At 37.4% G+C, this 27,944-nt stretch overlaps 1 protein-coding gene and 1 long non-coding RNA gene across 8 annotated transcripts in view; one reads left to right on the forward strand and one right to left on the reverse strand.

The window, feature by feature from the left end:
* The window catches only part of LOC125466170 (uncharacterized), a 44,564-nt gene extending 36,484 nt beyond the window's left edge, over positions 1-8,080 (reverse strand). Inside the window, exons 1-2 of the long non-coding RNA XR_007250391.2 lie at positions 7,969-8,080; positions 477-543 (exon numbers count right to left, since the gene is read on the reverse strand). This is a non-coding gene — a long non-coding RNA (uncharacterized LOC125466170). The remainder of the gene's footprint in view (positions 1-476; positions 544-7,968) is intronic.
* gpatch8 (G patch domain containing 8) overlaps positions 1-27,944 on the forward strand; it is a 180,479-nt gene that overhangs the window by 108,968 nt on the left and 43,567 nt on the right. The gene's annotated exons all lie outside the window — the stretch shown is intronic.

The following is a 27,944-nucleotide window of genomic DNA, read 5'->3' on the forward strand; positions in this document are numbered from 1 at the left end:
ATGTTGACCATCTGTTCATGACTGTTAGGGAAACTGCCTTCTATGCATTTTTGGTATAACATGGGGAGTTTGTTGACAAGCAAAAAGTTTCTTTATTCAAACTATAATTGGTGTGTACCTCTATTTAGATTGATCTTGCACTTTATGAATATATTTTCAGACAGGTATTAATGGTATAATGGACTAGAAAACTGATTGCTCTGTCAAATTTAAGACCTCCCACTGGGTGAAATTGAGTAGTTGGAATGAGTTATAAAATGCTATGCTTCAGAAGTTGTAGGCATAAAACAAAGATATCTTTATTTGCTGATGAAGAACTAACAAATAATGACATCAATTCATGCTTTATATTATCTATGTAATAAACAGACATTTGCAAGTGTAATGTTCATAGTTGCGATGCAATGCGTAAGATTATTGCAGAAAGATCAGATTTTAAAAAATAGGGCCTGTGTAGCGCAGTAATAATGTCCTACCTCTGAGCCAGATGATCCAGGTTCAACTCCCACCAGCTCGAGTAGTGGTATAACATACCTGAACAACCTGAAAATATTTTTGACATATTTAAATACGTCAGTTGTGGGATTGGACGTGCATAAAACTGAAATATATGTTCAAAAATATTGCAGTTAGTCAATAGAGTGCCCAATGTTAGTTATGTTTGCCTTTACCAGTTAATATTTTATGCTGCAAATTCTTTAAAGTGAAAGACGGAAACGTCTCAATGTGATCAGTTACACCTTGGGATCTAAGTGTACAGGGAAAGCAAGTAACCAGATTGAATGATTCTGAAATTACTAGTGCAGTATCTGAATAAGAAATTGTAATATAGAATTCAGAATTCTATGTCAAGCCCGGTGCAGAGAGGATAGGGAAGATTGTATTGAGAAAAGAAAAAAAAAGGAAATATGAAATGAATTTAATTTTTTTAAAATTCCTGGAAACTGCTAAATACCAATGGGATGAATGCCCTGCGCTGTATTCTTCTATATTCTATGACACTCCAGGTTTACAATAAATAATTTTCAGTGCCAGAGAAGGAGTTTAGCAGAAGTTGACATTTGTCTGCCAAACTGTTAAAGGTATGCTTGGAACCGAAATGGATAAATCTTAATTCTATTGGAGTTGTCAAAATAGTAATGAAAATGAACTCTTGATTTTCAAACTGCCTCATTGGATTTTAATATGCAGATTTTCTATTGATTGAAATCATTTTAAAAAAGAAAAGCACTGATGTAAAATGGCCAAAGCATTCAGCTGATCTCTCATGTTCATGTCTTATGAATCCATTGTTGATTGAACAAAATCGACTGAACTGAAATTAACTTTTTTAAATCCAATGACATTGACATTGGTATGAAGAAATCCTTATTGGCAATTTGACTTAAGCTGATGTGATATGTTTTACATATTGCAGATGTAAGATATTGATTACTATTATCAAACTTGGAAATCATGAACTTGGACATTGTAAGGCATAAACCAGCCAGATTTTGGAGAGTCGTTTTCACCAGGGCTGGGGAAATGAATTTTTGAATGGATCTTGGTGCAGAAAGTTTTTTTTTCTCGAGCTCCTCAAAGAAGGAAAAGCGTCAAATGACATAGCTGATTAAACAACAGCATCAGAACACCGAGAATTCCGGGTAGCTGAAATATTCTCTACTGTCAAGGATACAAGGCATCAATTGTGTAACTGTGGTCTCACATTGAAACCATATACTTCAATGACACCTTAAAACTGAGGGTTGCTGTGTGGGGGGTTTTTGGGGGTGGGGGAATGTAGTGCTAATTTACCCTTATATGATCATAACAGTGCTTACTGTGTGCTTAGAATTGAACACTGCCTTAATGCTATAGAATAGTTTCAACGGTGAGGCACAAAGCTGGATCATTTTGCTTAGTCAGTATTGTCAGTTTTGTTTTTGCAAATCTGTTGGCAGAGCATCTTCACCAGCAGCTGTTGAATTGTTGTACTTAATAACATGTTTCCCCTGCCCTGACGTTGCTACGGTGCTTGCACTTGCATAACCGTGAGTGCTATTACACACTTATTTCGCTACAAATCTTTGGGCCATAATTTTTTGACCTTCATTATATAGAATTTAATTGCTTTGCCTCACAGCAATGTACCTCCTCTGCAATTTGCAAGCATCACATTCACGTAGGATTTTATAACACAAAACGGAGAAGTGAGAGTTATTTTATTGGGGTGAGTTGGCTTTTGTCATTTGCTCGGAAAATTAATGGATAACACATCGATACCAGTGAATATTGTATATGGTGCATGTAGTATAGTGTATATTGCTTATAATGTGTGATTTTTTAACTGCCTCCCAGCATTTAAATTGAAGCCAGTTTATTCCTTTGTTTTTCAAACAGTAACGTTAATGGCAGTTTGAGTTTCTAAACAACTGTTCAAATAACACCAACAAAAGTTAACCATAGTTTTTGCCTCAATTATTTTACTTATGCTTCTGTATTCCTTTTAATGAAGCAATTGGATGCAAAATTAAAACCTCTTCCAACTAGATTTTTAAAACTGTAATTTTTACTAGTCTTAAGAATTTTTTTGAAGTCTGTGGTAAAGATTGTAAATGCAAATTTCTTAATATTCAGTATATTTATACAAAAGAGGAGGGCTTTTTTGCTCTTTAGTTCTAGGATGTTTTCGGATACAGGTCTGTCATTGCTCCTCTGACTGTAGATTGCTAGAGGCAGCACATAGTAAATCAGAGTTTTACCAGCAATTTCTGGTCCAAGGGTTTTGGCTCATTCCCCAGTGAGGTGTGTTTGTGAGATGCCTCATCTGTTACTTGCGCTGGGTTGCATTTTACGTGCTTCGGTCTGCAGATTAGCATTTTTCACTCTCTGCTGGGAGGAAAGTGGTTAGATATTACTTATAGTTCTATGAAAAGAGCGGATGAATTTCTGTGTATGCGCTATCTGTTGGATATCCTTTGCTGAAGTGTATGTATAGTGATGGGAGCAATTTCTGTGCTGTCATATGAAAGGATTTACTGTACATTATCAGTTTGCTGTGCAATCGCACTGCTGCTGATCTCTGGCTGTTTAAACCATTGTGTGTGCTGTGTGCACAATAGATTCGTAACCATATGGCATGCTGTTATATAGTCATCAGTTCAACACATCTTATCAATGGACATCTCAGGAGTATCAAAGGTGTTTTCAGAGGACCAATTCACAAGAATGGAAGCAAATCACTGGTATTTAATTTCTTTTACATTTTCCAACAATGTTTGAAAATGTAGGTGATGTGTTCAGCCTGAAATAATGCACACACTGTTGTTTTTAGAAATTCACTAACCTTCAAATAAATACAGTTGTTTGCAGTCTTGTTGGTTGTAATTAGTGGTCAAATCCTTCTATAGAACATTGGTAAATTTTTATGTGGTGGTCAAATTAGCTCTAAACTTGCAGTTGTTTCATCACTGCAGGGTGCAATGAAGCAATTTCTAAAATTTAAAATCCAACTTAAATCTTGTTAGAACTTTGTGAAATTAACTTGCAGATCTCAACAGATCGTGGTGTAATGCTATAAGGGCATTTCTTTTAGACTTTATTTATCATCTGTGTTTCTTGTCATTGCTTATAATTTTCGTGTTTAGTAATGTAGTACTTATTCTCCATTTAATCCATCGTATCCAAGCTTTTCATCAAACTAATGTATCGTGTCCATGTGTTAAAAACCTCAATTGTCAGCTTATGAAGTGAGATCTGTGTCTTCATGCAACAAAATCACAGAATCCCTACAATGCGGAAGCAAGCTACTTGGCCCATCAAGTTCACACTGCCCCACTGAAGAGCGGCCGCTTACCCTATCCCTGTAACGCTGCATTTCCCATGTCTAATCCATCTAGCCTGCGCATCCCTGGACACTGGGCAATTTAACATGGTCAATCCACCTAACCTGCACATCTTTGGACTGTGGGAGGAAACCCACACAGATAAGGGTGGAACGTGCAAACTCCACACAAACTGTTGCCCAAGGCTGGATTTGGATCTGGGTACCTGGTACTGTGAAGCAGCACTGCTAACCATTTGAGTCACCATACTGCCCTGGTATGACAGTATTAATGATGGTTTTAATTTTTTAAAATGCTAACAATTTTATCCTTTTAGTAAATATAAGGCTTGATAGAGTTTGTAAACTTCCCAATGAACTTTAGTCTCCATGTACTGTACTAATGTGGGATGAGTAGAAAATTTCTTATTTTCATTATGTGGTGTAGTTCACCCTATTTCTGCAGATTCTGACTATCTAAAGCCCTACGTTCTCCACTGAAGTTTGATTGAATGTGAAATTTATGTGCAAAATTATGAAATTGTGGAGTTAAGGTTATTGACCTTTGAAAAGGCTTGTTCTAAATTAAATTACCGAGATTTGAGAAATTGTAGGGAAGAATTTATATTTTTTTGAAATTCATTTATGGCAGAAGTAAAAGTGAAATCTTCTGATGGAGAAAACAGGTTGATGATTTGCATTAACATAAATTGCAATTTTAGGCAATCCTCTGTGTGTATCAAATGATAATGTAGAATAATCCACTATAACATTGAAATGTTAATTTGAAGAGAAATGTATAAATCCAGAGGGGCCACAGGGTTTTCATTAAACTTCAAGGCTACTCTGCCACAAAACCTATGAATGCTATATAAATCAATAAAGTTAGGTATATTAGCTCCGATGATGAAATTAATCCCTGGTAGGCACGTTTTCCTTATAAAGTGTGTATACGATGATCGTCAGATTTATACAAACAATGAAGTTTAGCAGTTAAAAGAGAGGTAAGCTGTATATTAAATATTTTGTCTCCTTCCATTACCAATCATTCCCCATTTAATCATTGTTTTTCTAGTAGTGATTCCTCTGATCATAGTGTATTCTGTTTGAATATTACCTTAAAATTTCAAGGAAGATTTACCCAGTGCCCTGGTTGATGTTTATCCTTAGGTCAAAATCACAAAAATAGACTTATTTACCAATTTTCAAATTAATGTTTGCAAGTTTGTTGTACTCAAGTTGCTGGCATGTTTATATTGCACAAGTTCATGTAAAATTTGTCACTTTATTTCTTTGACTACTTTATACGGACTGTAATACTGAACTTTTAACTTTTTTTTAAACTTTGTGCCTAAGATTTTGTACGTAAAATGTTGCTGGGAATGTTGACGTTTTTACATTTTTCACTGTGCTCTTGTATCCCTGTACTTAAATACATGAGATAATAAAATCTAATTCTAATTTCTAATATTAAGTATTGGCTATAAAACACTTTGGGACATTTGGTGTTGTAAAAGCAGAAGTCTTCATTACAACAGAATACCTGCTTTCTTGATTAAATGCTAGGGTGGTAAGGGGTAACAGTAAGGTTTGTTGGTGAGGAAGGAATTGGGCCTTGCATGTGTTCGAGTCCAAAGCTGGGAGTGTGATGACTTCCACCAGGAGTAAATTTAAAACATGGCAGACAGGCTACCAAAGGAAAGTGAGCTGAGTAGGGCCAGTAGAGTTGTTATTTACTGCAAAGCTTAAACAACTGACAGCTCAAGGTCAGCAACAGAATGAGTGTACTGGGCCTTATATAAAAGATGCAGACCAAAGAATGTAATATAAGTGTTGATTTCAAGGGATATGACTTTTTTGAGATGGGGCAGTGTACAAATTACTTCAAAAAGTCTGACAGCTCAGGATCATTTCTGAATGCCTACCTTATGAGTTCTTCCTCTTGATGGCCAATTAAAAGACTGTTTATAGGATGATTATTGGGGACCAAATAAAGTACTGATAACTACAAAACTGAACCGAGGGCTGTTGGAGAGATGGCAGCCCCACTTCTGGAGGTGGGCCACATGCAGCAGGGTGAGCTGCTCATCTTGAGCCATTTTCTGAAAAATTTTGAATCAGTAGAAAGCAGACTCTGGCTACTACTTGCAGGCTACCTTTGTGGGAATTGCTTCCGTAGGTGGCCAGCATCTGTTGTTTTAACTGCTGCTCCAAGCCCCTTCAATGAGTCAGCCTGGGATAGACTGTCTCTCCTGCCCCAAGCTGCCCTTGGACATCTGTGACCGTTAGTCTCACCAAGGGGACCCATCTGCTTGCAAGGAGATCCTAGTATCACCTTTAATGAACTCGAAAAGGACACTTCTATTTGATATCATCTGCTGGGTGACACCTAGTTTGTGATGACCCCCTCCAGTGCAGTCATCCTGAGGCACGAATGCATTGGCTCATTGAGCTGACTCCTTGTGTCAAAATTTCCTGTCGGTTCAGGCTGCCTCGGCAGGACCAGGAAGATTTGTCTTGTGGATAGTAAAACTCAAGCTAAAGCATCTGGGAGAAAGTTGGCAACTAAGCTCAGTAACTGTACAGATAGCCTCTTCCCAGGCTAAGTAACAACCTAACAAGTAGTATAAATAGGAGGAGAAGAATGAAAGCAGCTGTAGTTTGGAAAACTCAAGGAATTTTGTGATTTGGATGGATCAGTGTTAATGCGCAATGCTGCATTGCAATAACAATGTGTGACATTAGGTTTGGAATATCACGTTCACAGATGCTCAGTGAAAACCTGGAAACTGAGGGTCCGCAATTACAGTTTTTGCTGCTAATTCTGTAAGGTTTATTTGAGTTTTTTTCCACTTCAACAATATCTTTGCCACTGCAGCTTACTGTGTGCTAAAATAATATTTGCATTCTAACGTATTGTGCTCCACGTTAATTCTTGCGGCTGTGTTAAATTCTCCGTTTTTTTTATATGTAATTACATCAGTTATTTTTCAGTAAACCGACTTTTTGTCAGAGGTTAATTGTTACTGGACGACTACAAATGCCAATATTGCTTTAGCAAAAAGATTTACATGGTGAAGATCATATCCACAGCTGTGATTGTATTGCAGTTCTGTACGACTGAAATTAACAGGATGTTGGCCAGAATCCTTGAGGCAGTGGTTTCAGCTCTTTGTCTGTAATCTTGTTGAATGTTTCAGCTAATTCAAATAGATCTGTCACGTTCGAGCAATCTCACTTTATCGACAGATGAAAATGAATTTTCAAAGTTGCAGTGGTTTCAGCACCATTTACTTTGCTTGCACTGGCCGTCATCTACAATTTTACTTAATGATCACATAGTATACCTCTATAATTATTCCCAGGATGAAGGTAATTCTCAGTATATAATCCCTGACATATGGTGACTATGATATGCTTGACAAGAAGTGCTGACTTTGAACCAATAGTTCCAAAAGCTTGGGAAGAGCAGGTGGATCAGGACCTATTCCGCAAAGCTTTCTACCACAAGGGATTTCTCTCAATTCATGGCTGGGTCTGTTACATACTAATTCAGCATTGTTTAAAATAAATTGCTGCTTAGTCATTATTGTAGCTATGGTGACATCATTTTAGCCATATGGATTAATATTTTTAAGAAAAAAATTCTGCATTCACACAATTCAAGTCAGTGCACTTTGTATATTAAGAAACAACTTTCACCACTCAGCGCACTGTTGAACATAGAACAGTACAGCGCAAGCAGAGGTCATCATATCTGTGCTGTCAACGATGCTGTTCTAAACTAGTCCCATCTGCCTGCACATGGTCCGTATTCTTCAATTCTCTGCTTGCTTGTATCTGTCCAACTGCCTCAAACTGTGTCATCACATCTGCTTCTACCTCCTCCCCGACACTTCAGACACTTATTACACTCTGTGTTTAAAAAAGAACTTGCCTCACACATCTCCTTAAACTTTCTCTCTCTGACCTTAAGCCTGTGCCCCACAGTATCTGACATTTCCGTCCTGGAAAAGAAACGCCCGACTATCCACCTTTTCCATGCCTTTCATAATTTTTATAATAGTTCTCTGATACGAAAGTGAAAACAATTCAAGATTGTCCAAGCTCTGCTTCTAATTAATACATTCCAATCCATAAAACATGCAGATAAACCTCTTCTGCACCTTGTCCAAAGCCTCCACATCCTTTCAATAGTGCAGCGACCAGAACTGTGCAGTTCTCCAAATATAACTTATGCAGTTGCAACATGGCTAGTCAACTGTTCAACTCAGCGCTCCAACTGTTGAAGGCAAGCATACCATACACTTTTTTTTAAACCTCCTTATCTACTTGTGTTAGCACTTCCAGGGAGCTATGAACTTGGACCCAAAGACCTATATACCAGGTTCCACCTATTTACAGTGTACTTGCATTTGATCTTGCAAAATGCACCACTTCACAATCGTCCAGATTAAACTCCATCTACTATTTTTCCACCCAAACATGGAACTGAACTATATCCTGCTGCACCCTTTGATATCGTTCACCATCCACCAGTCCACACCAATTTTCTTGTCATCTGTAAATGTACTAATCAGACCATGGACATTTTTATCCAAATAATTTATATATACAGCAAACTTTTTAATAAACGGCACCTGTGGGAGCAGGAGTATACCGGTTAATCAGATATTCTAGATAATCAAGAGGTGCAGATAAAAACTCACACTGAGGAATAGAATCATTAATGCTGTGTGTGTGTTGGTTGTTACACTTTATTTATAACATAAACCACTTAACTAATACCGCTTTGCCTTAAATGAAACTTGTGGATAGAGAGACTTCTCATTCGCACCCTGAACTAACTACTCTGACATCGGGGGAGGTAATGGAGCAAACTGTTGTTATTCCTTGTGGCTATTCAATTGGCAAGTATATTAAATTTAAAAAGCAATAATTAGGCAGAATAATACAGTAAACTTCTCAGTATTTGAGGCATATAATTCTTATCAGTTTAACAAGAACATTGGCTCAGAAGGTGCCGGTTAAAGGGAAAGTTTGCAGTATTACAAGCAACGGAGGTCCCAACGTTGATACTTGCAGAACATCATAGGTCACAGATCTCCAGTCAGATAAACAGTCCTCCACAACAACCTTCTGTGTCCCAGGGAGAAGTCAGTTTGTATACTTTTCTGAAGAAGGGGCCAGGCCCAAAAAGTCAGCTTTCCTGCTCCTTTGATGCGGCTTGGCCTGCTGTGTTCATTCAGCTTTACACCTTGTTATCTCTTGTGTACAGCTAGCCAACTCACCATGGATTCCATGTGATTTGATCTTCTGGACCAGCCCACAGTGAGGGACCTATGCAAATGCTTTAGTAGAGTCCATATAGACAATATCCACTGCTTGACCCTTGTCAACCATATTTGTCATTTCTTCAAAAAAACTCAAATCAAGTTTGCGAGACAAGATCTCCCCATCAAAAAAAAATACATGCTGACACTCCCTAATAGGTCCATTCTTCTCCAAATGGATGCATTCCTGTTCCTCAGTTTCTTCTCCAGTAATTTCCCTACTACTGATAAAAAGCTCACTGGCCCATAATTTCCTGGATTATCCCTGTTACCCTTCTTGAACAAATGAATGACATTAGTTATTCTCTAGTTTTATTGGACCTTACCTGTGGCTAACAAGGATATAAAAGTCTTTGTCAAAGGCCCCAGCAAACTCTTGCCTTGCCTCTTTCAAGATCCTGGGATAGGCTGTTATCTGAGGAAGGTTATTCTGGCTATTGAGGGAGAGACATGAAGGTTTACCAGATTGATCCATGGGATGGCAGGACCTATATCTGGAAAGAGACTGGATCAGTTGGAACTGCATTCATGCAAGTTAAAAGAATGATGGGGGATATATGTCATAGAAACAGATAAAATTCTAACAGGATTAGACAGGGTAGATGCAGGAACGATGCTGTCTATGGCTATGTACAGAACCAGAGTAATAGTCTAAGGATAAGGGGTAACCTTTTAGTACTGGCGTGAGGAGAAAGTTCTTCAGCTAGAGAGTGGTGAGTCTTTGGAATTCTCTGACACAAACTGTTGAGGGCCAACAAGCATTGAAGACTTTCAAGGAAGATATAGATGCAATTCGTAGGACTAAGGGAATCAAAGGATAAGGGGATAAAGCAGGGACAGACCAATGAGTTTGATGGTCAGCCATGGTCATATTTGAATGGTGGAGCAGTCTCGAATGGCAAAATTGCCTACTCTTGCTCCCATATTCTGTTTCCACGTAACATCTGTGCAAAGAAAGAGAGTGTATTTCAGTTTTTGCTTTTTCATCACAGAAGATTGATTAGTAACTGTAGTAATAATGCAGTTCAGATAGTGTTATTCAATATCTGCCCCTTTTGTTAGTAATGAGGAACCTGCCATATTATGATTAGAAGACGAGGAAGTAATCTAACTGACTTCAGAAGGCATCATCCAGTCTGTATCAAAGTGATGCTTAGTTGATTTTTGTCACATTCAGTGTATGTGGCTGTTTGAGATGCCCAAAAGTGCAGCCATTTGCTTTTGTAAGCCTGCATTATGGAACCAAATTTAAATGCATTTTGATGGACTGTGAGGTTTTATTACCCATTATTTAGCATCAAAGACATGAATGCAATTTAATTTAACAATGTAATGCACTTAGAGTCACATTGATGTTAAGTTATACCTATTCTTTATTTTTCAATGGAAACATTTTTGAGAAGGTGAAACTTCATCCTCTATGTCCTACAGGAGTATACAGTGGTTTAGCATGAGCGTTTGAGCGGTGATCTGAGTGTGTACTGTATACTTGTGAAACCTGCATTGGTTTTCATAAATTACATGTTTTCATACTGGTTGACAGATCAGTAATCTGTTTCACAGCTCAGATTTTTTGGTTGCTGACAGATGCTCATATTTTTAAAAAAAAACAATCTTCTTGCAATAAAATTATTTATGCTGAAGCACCATGAATTGTGCAACACGATTCCAAATAAAAATCACAAATTGTTACTGAGTAACAATACTTTATTGCAAACTTGTTACTTTACTCTGTGATCAAGTGTGAGTTGATCACATTACTGCATCTGGTGAGTGGCTGTTCTACTGCATTCCTTTAGAGTAGCTCAAAATTCAGTGCAACTGCTGAGCTTGGATTGAAACTAAATTCCTGAATGCGGTAGACTGTTACTTTATTGCTGCTCAGTAAGCATATCAAATCTGGGCTTGCTCTAGTTTGTGTGGAAACTTTGTTCAGTTTAGATAATCCAAGTGAGAATGAAGTACAAATTTTATAAGGCATAGGCTATAAGTGTATCATTAAACTATACTTCTCATGGAAAATTAGAGGAAGAGAAGCATTTGTGAAAAGCAGTAACCGTGCACATGACAAAGCAGAGAGAAGTGATGAACTGTTGATCGGGTTGGAGGGGAGTATATGCAGTGATGTTTTCCAGCATCTGTACTAGAACTATTGCTGTTTAGGCTTGTATTTAAGAGGTCAATAGCTGCAAATAACATGATTCTCAAATGTATGAAACAAGGTAGAGGAGAGCAGCAAACTTGTGGAAGATGCAGATTAATGACCTGAGCACAGACGCAATAGATTAAACTTTACATAAAGAAATGTGAAGAAATCAATGGGGGCAATATTAAAAATGGTTCAGAGAGTATGTACATAGGCAACGCTTCCAAGGTGGCAGAAGTAAACTTAAGAATTTTGTTTTGAAAGAAAGAGGTGTTTGTTTATCAAGACCAACAATACAGTGCAAAAGCAAGGAAGACATCCTAACACTTTAACACTAGTGAGGCTTCAGCTGAAGTATTTTATCTATTACCATGAGTTAAGAGGATGTTGAGCCTTAGAAGGTTAGGAGGTTTATCGAAATGATGACGGCAATGATGGTCTTCATGCACACGTGTAGATTGGAGAAGCTGTGATTATTTTCCTTATTGGATCACATAAAGCAGAAGTTTACTGGAGGTATTCAAAACGCCATGGATTTTGATCAAATAAATAAATTGGATGAACACTTCAAGGAACTGAACTTGCAGGGCTGTAGGAACAAAGTGGGGAATGAGATTGACTAGAATGTCCTGTGGACAACCAGCATAGAATTGAGTAGACAACTGGCTGCTTCCTATGCCATAAATGATTCAAGGATTCTGACTTTATATGATGACTTCAGTTTGCTGAAATAGCCTAAGATGCTTCAAAATTTAACAGTAAGCTACATAGCTGTTAGGTTAGATGATCAGAAGCTACATCATAGATGTAGGATGATGTAGGTTTTTGATAGTGCTGTAAACGAAAAGCCCATAAAATACAAGAGTGAAGTTAGGTAATCCAGACTATCGACTCTGGTCCACTATTTTATCATAGCTGATACGTTTCTCAATCTCATTCTCCCATAACCTTTCATACCTTACTGATCAAGAATCCATCACTGTCTTGAAGACACAATGATTGGTCCCCACAGTCTTCTGCGGCAAAGAATTCTATAGATTCACCACCCTCTGGTTGAAGAAATTCCTCCTTAACTCACTTCTATAGGATCATCCCGTCACTACTAGGTTCTGCCCTTGGGTCCTAGTCTCTCCTACCAGTGTAAACATCATCTCCATGTCCACTCTATCCAAGCCTCTTTGTATTCTGTAAGAATTAGTGAGACACCCCTTGTCCTTCAAAACTCCCATTGAGTACAAACACATAGTCCTCAACCACTTATCGTATGACAAGCTTTCATTTTTATGATTATTCTCAGGAACCCTGTCTGGACCCCCTCAAAGGCAGTGCATCCTTCTTTAGGTACACGACCTAAAACTGCTTGCAGTATTCCAAATACAATTTGATAACAGCCTCTGCAGTACATCCCTGCTCTTATATTCCAGCCTTCTCAAAATGAATGCTAGCATTGCATTTGTTTTCCTAACTGTCAACTGAACATGTATGTTAACCTTAAAAGAATCCTGAACTAAGATTTCATCTTTCCAAGCTTTTCCCCATCTAGAAAATAGTCCTTGTCTCTATTCTACCCATCAAACTGCATAACCTATCACTTTCCCACATTATATTCAGTCTGCCAATTCTTTGCCTCTCTCCTAGCCTGTCCAAATCCATCTGCAGCCTCCCTGCTTCCTCAACACTGCCTATCCCTCCAACTATTTTGTCATCTTCAAACCCAGCAATAATACTTTTTCATTTTGTTCATTCAGATCATTAATATACATTGTGAATAACACTGACCCAATCATCAGTGTAAAAGGCCCCTTTGTCCCCACATTCTACCTTCTTCCAGTTAGCCAATTGTTTACCTACACCAGTACCTTGCCCCTTACACGATGAGATCTTATCTTATTTAGCAACCTCGTGTGCAGCACCTTATTAAAACTCACATCAGCTGGCTTTCCTTTGTCTAACTTGATCATTACATCCTCAAAGAATTCTAACAGATCTGTTATGTGTGATCTGCCCTTGACAAAGCTGTGATACTCAGCTCTTTGTTTGCCTCATTTTTCCCTCAGTGTATTTGTTTTGTCTTCAGGTTAATTTTTTGGTTGTTTCATGAATCACCCACAGAACCACCACCAATTGCAGCTCCATCATCCTCTCTACTAGGCTCCCCTTCCAATCAACTCTGGCCAGCACTTGCCTCATAGAGATTCCACAAATTTCATTTCATTCCTTTCCTTTCCTGTCCTTGCCAATCTGATTCTCCCAGTCCGCCTGCATATTGAAGTACCCCGTGATTATTGCAATTGTGCTATTCTTGCATGTCTTTCTATCTCGTAATTTATTTTCTGCCCCATATTCTTACTGCTTCCTGGGTCTTGTACATGACTTCTATTGGGGAATTTTCCTTTATGGTTAATCAACTCTACCCACACTGATTCTACACCTTTTTGATCCTATATTGCTTCTTGCTAACAAGGCTTTAGTGCCCCCCCCGCCCGGCCATTTGCCTGTCCTTTCGATAAGAAGCGCATCCATGGATGTTTAATTCCCAGTGCTGATCGCCTTGCAGTCACAACTGTGATATCTACAACATTGCACCCAACAATTTTAATCTGTGCCTCTAACCTATTTACTTTGTTTCATATGCTGCATTCATTCAAGTACACCATCCTCAATCCTATGTTGACACCCTCACCTTAATTGTCTCCTTATCTGCTGTGTCCGAAGATAGGATGCTGACCCATTCTCAGTCCCATTACTTGTTCTGAAAATGTTACTAACCTCTCCTGAGCTCTCCAGTTTCAGTTGGAAATTTCCAAAATCCCTTTTCAAGAAAGGAAGGAAACTTCAAGCTGGAAACTGTGGGGGAGGTGACAGAAAATCTTTTGTTGGATAAAATGCTGGAATTATTATGGCACTTAGAAAGTTATAATGTGGTTAAGTAAAATCTGTATGGTTTAATGAAAGGAAAATTGCGTTTAAAAAATATTACAGTTCCTTGAGTATGTAGTGTGAAGGATGGATAAAGAGAAACAATAAACATAGTGTATTTAAATTTCCAAAAGGCACTTAATAGGGGTCTCAGACTGCAGAAGCTAGGGACATTTGGCACTGAGTGTAATAAATTAGCATAAAGGATTGGTTAGGTACACTAAACAGAATTGGGACAAATGGATCATTTTTGATTAGTGAACTGTAACCGTTTGGGTTACCCACGGATCAGTGCTTAGGTCTTCCACAATTATGATCTATATTAGTTCCATGAATGAAGGTACTGCATTTATTTTAGCTAGACGTATTAATAATACAAAAATAAAAATCAGACTGTCAGAAGGATGAGAGTCTGCTAAAGCATTTTGCTAAGTTAAGTGAGTGGGCAAAATTTGACGGATGCAAGATTTTGTGGGAACATGCAAGGTTGCCCACGTTGAGAAGAATGGAAAAGTGGAATATAATTTACATGGAGAATAATGACAGAATATTGTGGTACAAAGGGATCTGGGTATCCTCATATGTAAATTATTACAAAGTTATCATGCTCTTACAGGAGCACTAATTAGGAAGGCATATAGAATTTTGGCCTTTATTGCAAAGAGATTTGCAATAGAAAAATAGGGAAATATGACGACAATTGTACAGACCTCAATAAGACCATACGTGTAAATACTATGCACTTAAGGAAGAATATATTTCTAGTGGAGACAGTTCAGAGAAGGTTTAGTAGGTTGATTCATGGAATTAAATGGCTAATTTATGAGGAAGGATTGAGTAATTTTGAGCCTACAGCTGAAGCTGATTAAAAAATGAGACATGATCATATCGAAGCATTGAAGCACAGGTAAGATGTTCCTGTTCTGGAGGGAGTAGAGAACAAGCAGATGGAGTCCCAAAACTAGGGGTCTGTTGTTCAAGTTGGAAATCAGGTGGAATTGCTTCTCTGTGATGTCCATCTTTGTATATCTCTACTGCAAAGAGTCATTGAATACATTGAAGGCTGAGCTGGACAGATTCTTGAACTGCAAGTAAATCAGAGTTTGTAGGAGCAAGCAGAAAAGGAGTTGAGGCCACAAATTAGAGCATCCAAGACTTATTAAATGGTGGAATAGACTTTAGGGGGTTGAACAGTCTACTCCAGCTTTTCCCATGTTCTAATGCAAGTTAGAGAGATGGGGACAAAGCCAGGGAATGACTTGAAAGCAAGTGTGAACATTCTAAGCATGAAGATTTATTAGACTTGGAGCCAACATGTGGCCAGTAAATGTAAGGTGGTGACTGAAAGGGATTGGGCACAAGTTGGCATTCACACAACCAAATTTTGGGTTAGGTCAAGTTTATGTTGGGCAGAGAAGTTGTTTTTATTCGAACAGCAAAAATTGTAAATATCTATGAGTGCATCCACTTAAGGCTGGTATAGTGCATTGTGGATATGTGCATTATGGTATCATCTTAACTCGGTCAAATCAATAACACAAGTCACCTACTTTTCTCACAGAAAACTTAATGCAAATTGTAAGCAACTCCAGGTAAAGAAATGCTGAAGGGGAGATTGAATGGGTTTACTTTTAACTTTTGAAGTTTTATTGCGTTTTTTAAATTTTTACCATCACTGTTGGAGCAGTCAATAATTCCATAGCCTCTGTGATCTATAACTCATTTGCTATCTTTAACTGAAAATTCATTTACATACATGAAGTAATGTCCTTTCAGTTTAAATACAAATCTGGAAGGATTGCAGATGCTGGAAATCAGAAGCAAAAACTGAAAATGCCGGAAAATCTCAACAGGTCTGGCAGCATCTATGGAGAGAAATCAGAGTAAATATTTCAGGTTCAGTGACCCTTCTTCAGAACTCCATTCAGTTTAAAATTTTTGTACAACACCATTGTTCAGAATACCATCTGACATGAATTTGTGAATATTTTAAATCCCTCTTAATCTCACTTTGTTTAGTGGAGATTGATTAAGGATACAGAAAGCTTATGGAGGGAAATATCCAAATTACAGTATGACATTGTTATCTTGGTACCTTCAACTAATGAATAAGCCCTATTTGTTCAGATCTAAATCTCAACCTTGCATTAAGTATGAGATATATTACAATGTGAAAGATAGTTTTATTTGGCTGTATTTATATTGCAACTGTAGCATTGGTGCATTTTGTTACACATCAAAATCAATGAATTGTGATGTTTTGCTCCAGATCAGAGTTAACTTTGGAAAGTGGTGTCTGTTAGAAATATAGGATAAGAAAGTGTGGAGCTGGATGAGCACAGCAGGCCAAGCAATTGCCTGCTGTGTTCATCCAGCTGCACACTTTGTTATCTTGTATTCTCCAGCGTCTGCAGTTCCCATTATCTCAGCAAGAAATATGGCTGAACATTGTGACTAAGATCAGATAATGAGGTGAATTATTAGTGTATAATTTGGGTTGAGAAACCTTTCTAGCAAACATTGGGATTCAAACTGCACTAATAATGCAGTCATTAATCATAAACATTACTCAAGGATGCCTTATACTTTTCTGAATGTTCCAGGTTAATACATTATTTCATTTGTTTTTATTCACTTTAACTCAGTGGAACAAGGCATTGGTGAAACATTGCAATAAAATGAATAAAAAGATACTAGAAATATTATTTGCAAATGCATGCATTGCTTTGTTTTTCAGCTTACTAAAGCTAAAATCCAATTTTTTCTGACGTAATCTGATCCTTTGTAGTTTGTCCCTTAGTTCCATCACAAAGTTCATCTGTGATGTAAATGAAGTTTATTACCCTGTAATAATCAGTGAAAGAAGAATTTGATACCGCTGCAGTATGAGTCAGCGCACATTGGTGCAAATAATATGCTGTAAAGTACTATAGTTTGAATCACATTGGATGTGGAAAAGAGTCTTGCTATTTTGTTCTGTCACTTCTGTGTAGGGAAGGGGATAATGAACAATTATGACAATGGTTACTGGTGAACTGTGAAGGCTGATAGTTCGGCTAAATTTTGTATGGAAAATGACCGCTTTTATACCTGCCATTCCTTATTTGAAAGTTCTGCATATAAGTGAAAGATTGATTAGACAAGATTCAAAGCAAATGTGGTAATACTCTGAATCAATTGAGAGCAAAGTGGATGCACTGGTCACTGCTCTGTCTTTCGGTAGTGAAATTGTTGCAATCCTCTTCAATCAGTCCCTGTCTGTGTAAGAATAACAACAGTGTGGGGGGAGAAAAAAGAATTACTGAATTGTACAGCACTGGGTTGGTTAATTCAGCTAAACAAAACATATACAGCTTGTTTTGGAGCAATTATCATAAATCATGACTGCATCAAACAGCCTGATTGCATTGTTCATGCAAGACCTTGCATTTACCTGGGATATGCATTTGGAAATAGGTAAATGTTTTTGTAATTCAGGGGCACACAAGTGCACCTTGGACACCACGTTTACTCTCTCATATTGTACAGTGCCCAGTGCAGATAAGATTATTTCTTGCGTTAATTTTCATTTAAAATACTAGAGTGTTATTGCATTGCTTCCTATTTTTTAACGTTCGTGCTCAAAGCAAACATCTTCACTTTGGTTTCTATTTTTACCATTTAGAGTTGGACGTTAGCAATACTTTCATGCAGATCAACCTTTATGCAATTCTACAAACAAGTGCATTCTTTGAAAAGTAGTGTGATAGGTCCTTCTGTTTTGAAACAGTCATCATCTCCTATATTTTTATTAATTTGTTTTACAAGTCAGACCGTCCCCCTCTGATATTGTTACAATCCATTTCAGGAAGTGCACTGATTCTCAATCTCCATTACTCCCAGGGTCACCACAAAAGTGACATTTTAACCAAAATTCACAAAATCCCTGATTTATATGTCACATAGAATCAAATGAACAGAAAGCACAGACCAGGTTACTGTACTTAACTGGAACTTCTATTACAAATGAGTAAATTCCAATCTGAAGAAAACAACGATGAGTTAGGAGCAGAGATAACAAGGTGTAGAGCTGGATGAACAGAGCAGGAAGGCTGACGTTTGGATCAGGCCCGAAACATCAGCCTTCCTACTCCTCCGCTGCTGCTTGGCCTGCTGTGTTCATCCAGCTCTACACCTTGATATTTCAGATTCTCCATCTGCAGTTCCCACTATCTCATGAGCTAGGAGCATGGCTGTATAAGTCAAAACTGTAAACTCTTTCAGCACCCCACGGGCGAGAAAACACACACGGACCCTGGAATGATTGTTTTGCCTTGACAGGACTCTCTGTTCCCACTCTCTTCTCCACATTCCTTCACTTCTTCACAGGATGCACAGGGTGATTGGTACGTAAACTGCACGTGTCTTCGTTTCTGTTAAGGCAAGCGGATACAGCAGCTGGCGAGAGGAAGAAGACTTTTTTCAGATATTTCTACTGCAGAGGAAGACTTGCAATCTGCCCTTCCAGAGGTTGGAAGGCTTCTCACTGTATCACTCATGCCCACTAGTTGCTCAACTACTGGGAATCAGTTGTTGCCAGGCTGATGATGTTTGTCATTTAGAACTGGTCACAATTGCACAAATCAATTCAGTATTTGTTCGAGGCTAAAGGTCACTCTGCGAGTGCCCCTGGTGTTGGGCTGTCTGCAAGCAGCCTCCACATGCCCCAGCCACTGCCTGACAAAGCAGTAGTGTAACCATCATAGTGTGATTTAGTAACTTGTTTATTTGATGCAGCAATTCTTTGCACAATCCTGGAAGCTTTTCTATTTCAGGCTGCATCAAAAATACAGGATATAAAATTATATTTGTATTATAACAAGTTCTGAATCCAATCTACTGTTAATCAACATGGATTTTGCTGGTTTTGACCATAAAATATTTTCCTGATCTCCCATTAGTATGCTCGCTATATCTCACCGTAGGATATAGGAACCTATTTTTGTCAAGTCATTGTCTCCTGTTAAAATTCAGATGAAAGCTTTTGACAGATGATAGCTTTTATTCCAGTTTTCAATTGCATTTTTGTGCGGATTTGCAGTTTTGTGCTTTCATGCAAATAGCTATGATGACACAGAAAGAGGCTATTTGATCCATCAGCCACTCAATAGGATTCATTCAATCCTATTCCCTCACTCTACCACTGTAGTACTGTACGTTTATTTCCCTCAAGCTAGTCTGGTTTTCTTATGAATAGTACACATCATGTGTATACTAACTTGGAAACCTGTGGCAGACTGTATGGATGGGAGAGCTGTAACGAGCAATCCAGACATGGCTGATCTGATAAGCCTCCACTTCACTTTCCTGCCTTTTCTCCATCATTCTTGATTCCCTTTTACAGTTTAAAAATCTGTCTCAACCTCGAATATACTTAAAGACCAAGACTCAATATCTCTCTGTGGTAACAAATTCCACAGATTCACTACCCTCTCACTTAAGTGTGTGACCCCTTATCCTGATAATATGCCCTCTGGTTGTAAATTCTCCCACAAGAGGAAATAACATCTACCTTGTCAAGTTCCATGATAATCTTGTATGTTCCAATAAGATCACCTCTCAACCTTTAAATTCCAATGAGTGCAGGCTCTACATAACCAACATCTTCTCATAAGACAGTCCCTCCATATCTGGTATCAGCCAAGTGAGCCAACTCTGGACTGCACCCAGTGCGACTATATCCTTCCTTAGATAAGGGCCTGAAAACTGTTCACTGTCTTCCGTCTGTGGTCTGACTATGCCTTGCATTGATTTAGCAAACCTTGGAAACTTCAGTATTAAAATTAAGACCAGCATTCTACTTGTCTTTTCTATTGCCCACTGAACTTGTACGCTAGCTTCTTGTAATTTGTGCATGATGATTTTAAATCCTTTTGTTTTGCAGCTTTCTCCATTTAGCTAATATTCAGCTCCACTTCTTCCTGTCAATGTACAAAACTTCAAATTGACTGACATTTAATTCTATCCATCAAATTTTTGTCCTCTTGCTTAACATGTCTACATCCCTAATTAGACTCAGTGTTATCTGCAGTCTTATCTAAAGTGCAATATAGTGTAGTGAGTTTTCCAGTCTTCTGGGAAGTTTTCAGAATCTGAGGATTCTTGGAAGATTATTAACCTAGGATACATCCTATTTAGCCCCTCTAACTCCCTACTACTCTTTTTGTATTGATAGTTAGTACTTGTTTCCTCTTCTGCTTTTGTCCAGTGACTAATTGGTAATTTTGGAGTGCTATTAGTGTCTTCTAGTGTGAAGACTAATGCCAAGTATTTATTCAACTCCTCTGTCATCTAGTGTTTCTGCATTATAATATCCCCAGCCTTATTCTCTAAGAAACCCACGAAATCCCCTCTCAGTCTCAGTCTTTCTTACACATTCCAGTAGACCCTCCCAAATGATCGTTATTGCCCAGTGTCCATGAAAAATGTCAAGAAACCTACCAGGAGAACACTTCATTGCATTCATTGACCTGACCAAAGCATTTGAATCAGGAAATTGCATACTGCCTGGATTGTGTTCCAAAGGTTTAGATTTCCAGGAAACTACTTCATACTCCTACACTTGTTTCATCGTAACGTTTGCAGCCGCTAAGTGAAAAATATGAATCGATGCCTTCCGTGCAATGATCCCTGTAATATTTACAATCTGCTTGGCAGTGGCTAGTCACTTCAAATTCAGCTACATTTGCACAGCAGTATTAAATACCAGCTCAATGGAAAAACTTTTAACCTCAGTCAGCTCCATGCCAAAACTAGCTTGAGCAGCATAGATGTACATGATCTACCGTCTGTAGATGACTGCAGTGTTGTTGCCCACTCTGCATTAGATTTTCATGCCACTCATTCGATAACTTCAATTCTGGATATAAGAAACTATGCTTGTCCTTGAATATTGCCAAAGCGCTACTCTTGCGTCAATTCAGACCTGGTGCATCAAATATTCCACCTCCCTTGTATTTTGCAGTGAGATTGTGGAATATGTTGAACACTTCCTGTACCTTGGGAGCCCATCTACCTCAAAGCATCACCACATATTCCCGTCAACCATGGATCAACTGAACCAGGTTCAGCCTGCTACAAACTAGGATAGTGATGAAAACCTTCTCAAGTCAACAAAACCCTACTGTACTAAGCAGTTACATTCGCAGTAACCTGGCATTGCAGTAAGAGCGTGAGAATTTCAAGTGTTGCTGATACTATCAGAGATGTATCTGTAAGAGAATTTAAATGTGTGCAAAACTAAAAGTTAAATTATGAAGGTTTTTTTGTATAGAATAGTTTGTTTCCCCTTGAATATAGAACATGAAGTGATCAAAGTGTTGAAAGTGATTTAAGGATTTAAATAGGGTAGTTGAGAAAAACTGTTCCCTTTTTTGGTGGAGTTTTGAACAAAGGGGTAGAAATTAGAATAAAATTTGAGGCTAGGAGTTTCAGGGGTGATGTCAGGAAGAACTTCTTCACACAAAGGGTAAAAGAAACCTGTAAATTTCCCCAGAAACAGTTGATCCAACCTTCAGCTCAGAGCCTATAAAACAAGGGAAGTATATTAAGGTAAGTTGAAGATTAACTCAAATTTGCTTGAGTGATGGAATAAGCTTGAAGAGATGAATAGCCTACATATGTTTCTGTGTTCCATCCCACTCTACTTACTTAGGCCATTAGCAGCCCAGCTTTGCTAAGTCAGCCCAGTTGATGGCAGATCGCAGTTTTCTGAAATTTGGATTTTCTTTTTTGATAGAATGTGGTTTATCCTTTTGTACAACATTAGGCTCCTCCATATGCTGCAATCTGCTCTGAATGTTTCTACCTATCCCTAAAAATGCCCTTTGAATTTTCAGAGGCTATGCTGAATATTAGCTCAGAAACAAAATTTGTATTTTTGAGGTTTTCCATTCGGCTGTAATTAAAGTACAAGAGAGAATAATTGTTTTATTTTCTGTCTTCCTGTTCTGAAAATTGGTAACTGATGGCCTGTTTCATGCTTTGTGGTAGCCACTGAGTTGCTAATGTCCTGTACAATCACAAAGGACTCCATAACCAAACATGAATGCTGTATTCAAAGTACCATTCTTCAAGTAGCAATCTTTGACAATGTTTCTTGGTTTAGCTTTCCTTCTGAAAGAGCCTGGGACCAATTACACCTCTCAAATTAAGTGAGTGAGTGAATTGAAGTCCAAATCTTGGACTGGAATTTTTAGATTCTGTTTGTCTTTAGTGAATTTCTGTGTAACCCAAAGTGATGAATGTTTGTGCATGGCAAACAAAATAGATGGTGTTCCTGGTTGAGATACAATGCAGTTACTTGCAATTTAGCTTCTCACATTCCCTTAGTGTGAATCAACCTCAGAAGGGCTACAGCTGATGCACTAGTGTGGTAATACACTTAATTTCCTGCAGTGAAATTGACATCTCTTATCAGTTCAGATGCTGTTTTGTTCAGTTGTACATGATTCCAGATGGTCGGGTTTAAAATATCTGAACATCCACCATTAGTCTAGATTGAAGTTGAATCTAGGCATAGAGCAGTGGGTTTTTCTCATTTAATCTTTCCTGAGCTGTAGAGGACTGTGTAAAATATAATTGAGTAGTCTAGATGTCAGCCGTAGCTCAGCTAATGGTATTCTTATCTCTGAAAAATTGAGTGTTTAATCTGAACCTGGGGACTTGCATGTAAAATCTGGACTGATAGTTCAATGAGCTGGCGAAGAAGTGCTGTCATGTTTTTAGAGATTAAACCAAGACCCTGCATTTGCCTTATATGGGCATAAAAATTCTTAGGTCACTATTTCCAAGGGCAACAGACAAATTGTCCTTGGTATCCAGGCCAGTATTTATTCCTCAACCAATATCACTAAATTAGATTATTATTATTTATAAAATCACATTTGGCATCTTTGGTAAAGGAAACTGGAAGGGAGCAGTAAACCATGGTTGGGGGTGTTGAGGGAGGAAGGAGTCCGGGAAGCATGGCTATTGAGAGTAGTTAGTGAAAAGAGCAGGCAAGAGTGCCAAGACAGTAGGGGGAGGGCTGGAAGGAGTGTGAACAATGTAGTTTTTATCTGTCTCTAGTGTATCTATCTATAATGCTAGCAACTTTCTAAAGTGTGAATGCAGTTCACTGCCTGGAGTTGTGGTATCAGACAGAGTCAAAAATACTTTGTAAAATGCTTTGGGATGCTGTGAAAGACAAAGTCTTTCTTCTTTTCTACTTGTTTAACTGAGTTACTAATTTACTCACTAAATAATCAATATTTTATACTTTTACATGGGATTGTTGTATATTTTTCTATTATTGCTCCCAATTTTCATGTCTATCCTTACCATGAGTCAATGTATCTCTGGTTTTTATTATTTCTATTCCTAGTTCATTTGACTAAAAATATGTTTTGAAGAGATCAGAACTGACTAGCAACAGAAAAACAGCATGTTTTCCGTAGGGTCATTACTACACAACAGCTTGCCAAGTGTCCAAATGTTTAGAAGGTTCAACTGCCACTTTCAAATACAGCATGTCATAGGAATGCAAACCTCTTGTAGCTGTATTTTAAAGCTAAATATTAAATAAACTAACATTTTGAATGTAGATTGGCCACTGCAAAACCAAGGACCCTACTATTAAAACCTAAAGAATCAAACTGTATTAAACGTGTTACATGTTCGTCTTGATTCAGTGATTACAATCACACCACTAAGTCAGAGCTATGTGTGCTCAAGGCTTATTCTAGAAACTTCAGGACATAATCTGGGTTAATAAGGTAAAATTTAAATCTGGTAAAAGTGGCAGTTTGTTTTACTGGATTTCTGCATAACTTGCCTTCTGTATATTCTAAACACTACACACATCAGTCAGCATACACTAACTCCTTACAATTAGCATATATTTTTTCTTGCTCAGGAACTCAAAACTTTGGAATCCTTTCCTTAGTTTGTCCTTCCCCTTCACAATGGACGACTTCTAAACTTAGCTTTGATGCTGTCTTATGAGTTAGCTACAATTCTCCACTATTTGCTACGTTGGCTTTGTTGTTACTCAAGCAAGGAGAGCCTACATCCTTTAAAATTTGCAAATAAAATCTTTTTACTGAGGGCTACAAACTTGAGTTATTTCTCTGTTATGTACTGTCTCATTCAGAAAATAGGTGCAATCACAGAAATGACCATCGGTTAAAGCATAATAGATGAACTTAAATTCCTGATAAAGAAACTTTCAATCCCACACAATGGGCCTTGGCCCTTCAACTAAAGTTCTCAATTTTAAAAGGGAACTGCATTAAACTACATAACTGTTATCCTTTCGTAACAATTCTTATAATTTTGTGATGCTGCCAGGAGCAGACTGCTAGTCAAAGTAATGTAATTGCCTTTTGGTAATCAAACAACCTGAAGGAACATACAAAAAAAGTTGGTCAATGATACAGTTCTCAGGAATTGGTAGTTGTTGAACATAAAATAGAATACTTCATTGCCATATTTTTTCTATAGCGTTTTATTCCTCCCAATCTTGAGAGAATGTTTTCTTAAATATTACTGTAAATAAGAAAATGCAGTGAATGTAATTTTTAATTTTGGCTTTGTTGTTAAATTACTTCTGCCATATATCTGATGTCTAAGATTTCGTTCTGCCAATGTGCACCTGAGCACTCCAGTCCTAAGTAAGCGGAACAGCTTCTAATATTGAGAGAATACTTGCATTGTTTTGTGAAAACAAACTTGGTAACTTGGTGTCATGTCTTAAATACGGTATCATTTTTCATATCCGACAGCTCACCACCCAAAGGAAAATGCTAACCTGCAGTGGTGCATTATGCTTGTACAAGAAATCATGAATTATGTGTTTGAAATATTTGTTTATAAATACAATAAATTTGTATTTTGTTTAAAATCACTGGTAATGGCAGTCAACAGAGTTTTTTTGCCCGTACTTAATTTTCAACAGATTTATGTGTAATCACACATTGAATTTTGAGATTCTATGTTCTTGCATTCCTAGCATCTGGGGAGTGTTAAGTATTCTCTGTAATTCTACTTGAGTGCTTCTGTGATTGAATTTGTTGTGTTTATGATGGCTGAGTTCTCTGTGAGACATGTCAGGTGCAATCCAAATCAGGATTATGGCCTTCCATTTCTCCAGATCAAAATTTTTAATTTTATAACACTTTGAATAAAACTAGTTTTGCAGGCAGTAAAGAAGCTTGCCTTATTGAAACAATTTTTTGAGGTACTGCTATTTATTTGAAATGGGCCTTGCAGCCACTGTCATCCTCTATATAGTTATGTTATGGTCTCCAATGAACGAGATCTAACCTCTAAATCTGTTGGTTAAAATAAAATGACTGGAGAAGTACTTTATCAGAACATTATATTGATTTACCTTTTACAGATTTGACGCATCATCAAGTACTGTTTCAAAGCAATCTTTGACAAATGTTTTATTCATAGAGTAGTTCTGTTTTTCTTTCATTATCTTAATGTCAAAGCCATAACTTCATTGCTTGATATAGAATGTAGGAGTCAAAATTAGCATTTTGTCACTGATCATTTAGCGGGAATAGTCAAAAGGTTTTTGTTTTTAAAAAAATCTTGCATGACAATCATTCTGGTTTTGACATTGACCATGAAAACCTGCTGGGGAAAAGGCAACTATAGTATCTCAGTGCAAAAGTTTTTGCAAAATGTATGTGCCTTGATGAGTTTTCTTTTATTTTCTGTTTCATTTTCCTGTTTAGTTGGTTTCATGCAATTTATTTTCATTTGATTTCTACTTGACTACGGCACTTTGTTCTCTTAGTTGCTTGTGGCCTTTTTATTGTGGCAAAAAGATCTATAGTTTCAATTATAGTTTACAGGAAGAAAAATGGCAGTCATGTAACCACTTGAAACATTTTGACTCCTAGAGCTTGTCACTTTGACAGCATGTCTAAAAGCTACAAAAAGAGTCAATTATGTCTTTCAAGTCCAACTATTCACAGCTACTCTTTTGTATGAAAGCAATTGGTAACACATCCATCATTTATGGATACCATTATTGAAAAACTCTTAAAATAAAGAAAAATCTAACCAGAGCCTTGTGCGTGGGAAGCACCATATCAGTTCAAATATTTTTACTGAAATAGGCTCATGGGGTGTTCCTGATTTATCATATGGATTCCTTATTTCTGTTATACATGTGGTATGAATCACTGGAGCAATAATAGTCACTGTTGGTTCTTGTTGAATTCTGGCTGTATCATTTGGAAACTGTATATTACAAAAAGGGTTCCATGTTCACTAAGACTGTGTTTGTTTTTTTTAACCTGTTCTCACTCATAGATTCAAGTGTATTGTAGTATGCGTTATTACTTTGTTTTGACTCACCAATTCAGCATTTAACATGTAATTACATGAACTGTCAAGAATTGTGAATGCTGAAACAATGTGTTCCTCAATCTATGGAAGTAATCCATGTGAATAGTATACAGTTCTTAATGCTTTGGTAAAGGGTGATAGGAAATGTTTCCTTAATCTAAAGTTGTAAAATGCTTGTGAGAAATAAAAATACTTTTAATGATATTGATCTTTAACGTTAGGATGATTCTTGGTTACTGAACAATTCATGTATTGGGGAATAAGATTAATTTAAACATTTGAGGTAATGTCAGATACTGCAGTTTTGGAGTTGCAAATTAGTTTTTAAATTTGTTTGGTGATTGAAATGCTTTCAGTTAAAACCAGCCTAAAGGATGCCTTAATGCTTCATGAATGCTGTTCAGTTTGCACTGGGCTGACAACATTGCAGAACTCCCTCTAACCATCCTGTGAATAAGATGACCATGTCATTCATGCTTTCACTTGATAATTTTGTAAGAAATCGGGCATCTTGATTTTTCAATTTCTTGAATTATTTTTTCAACTGCTGATTTCTTAAAGCTATTCGAAGCCAGTGTATACATTGTAGAATTACTGATTTGTGGTCAAGTAAGTACAGTTTTGAGTTGGCTTTTCAAGTGAGCTGATTGAATGTTCTAGTTCTCAGTCATGTGCCTGTTTGATTTCTTGTGTAGTTAGCGAGAAAAGCACACAATTTGTGTCTTGTAACACATCATCTTCATTTTAAGTGTCGTCAGAAATCTGAAATGCTGAACTCAAAATGGTTATTACTTGGAAAATGACAAATTTTTTTACTGTTCATAGTTGTTAAACTTTTGTTTCACCCAGTATAAATATTTTATCATGTTTTTGAAATAAATTTTGAGTTTGAATGAAGCAAGGAATAATTGTTGTAGAGGGCTGTATGGGAAGGTGACGTTGGAGGAAATGCAAATATATGGCTGATGTACAAAAGTTATCACTGCCTTTTTCATTTGTTTTCTCAATAAACTCCTTCAATCATAAGCTATATCACTTGCTGAAAAATTGCTGTTTTAGACAGTGGCCATTTACTGAGGAAAATGAGTGAACAAATTTTGGTATTTGCATTTATGCTGCCACTCAGTCATAGAGTAGTTGTCAAGTGTTTCCACTGACAGAAAAGGTTGGAGGCATCTTTTATATTCTTTATACTAACTTGTTTTCCAACAATTTGTCAATGAAGACGTGTTGGTAGTTTGGAAAATGTAAGAGCTCCACTCTTATGTGAATAAATAAGTAAGTAAATATCAGTGAAATGGATTTTTAATTTTCCCATCCAGCTTAAAAACATTTTAATGTACAGGCAAATTATTTTCTC

This window comes from Stegostoma tigrinum, chromosome 31, assembly GCF_030684315.1.
Source record: "Stegostoma tigrinum isolate sSteTig4 chromosome 31, sSteTig4.hap1, whole genome shotgun sequence".
NCBI lineage: Eukaryota > Metazoa > Chordata > Chondrichthyes > Orectolobiformes > Stegostomatidae > Stegostoma > Stegostoma tigrinum.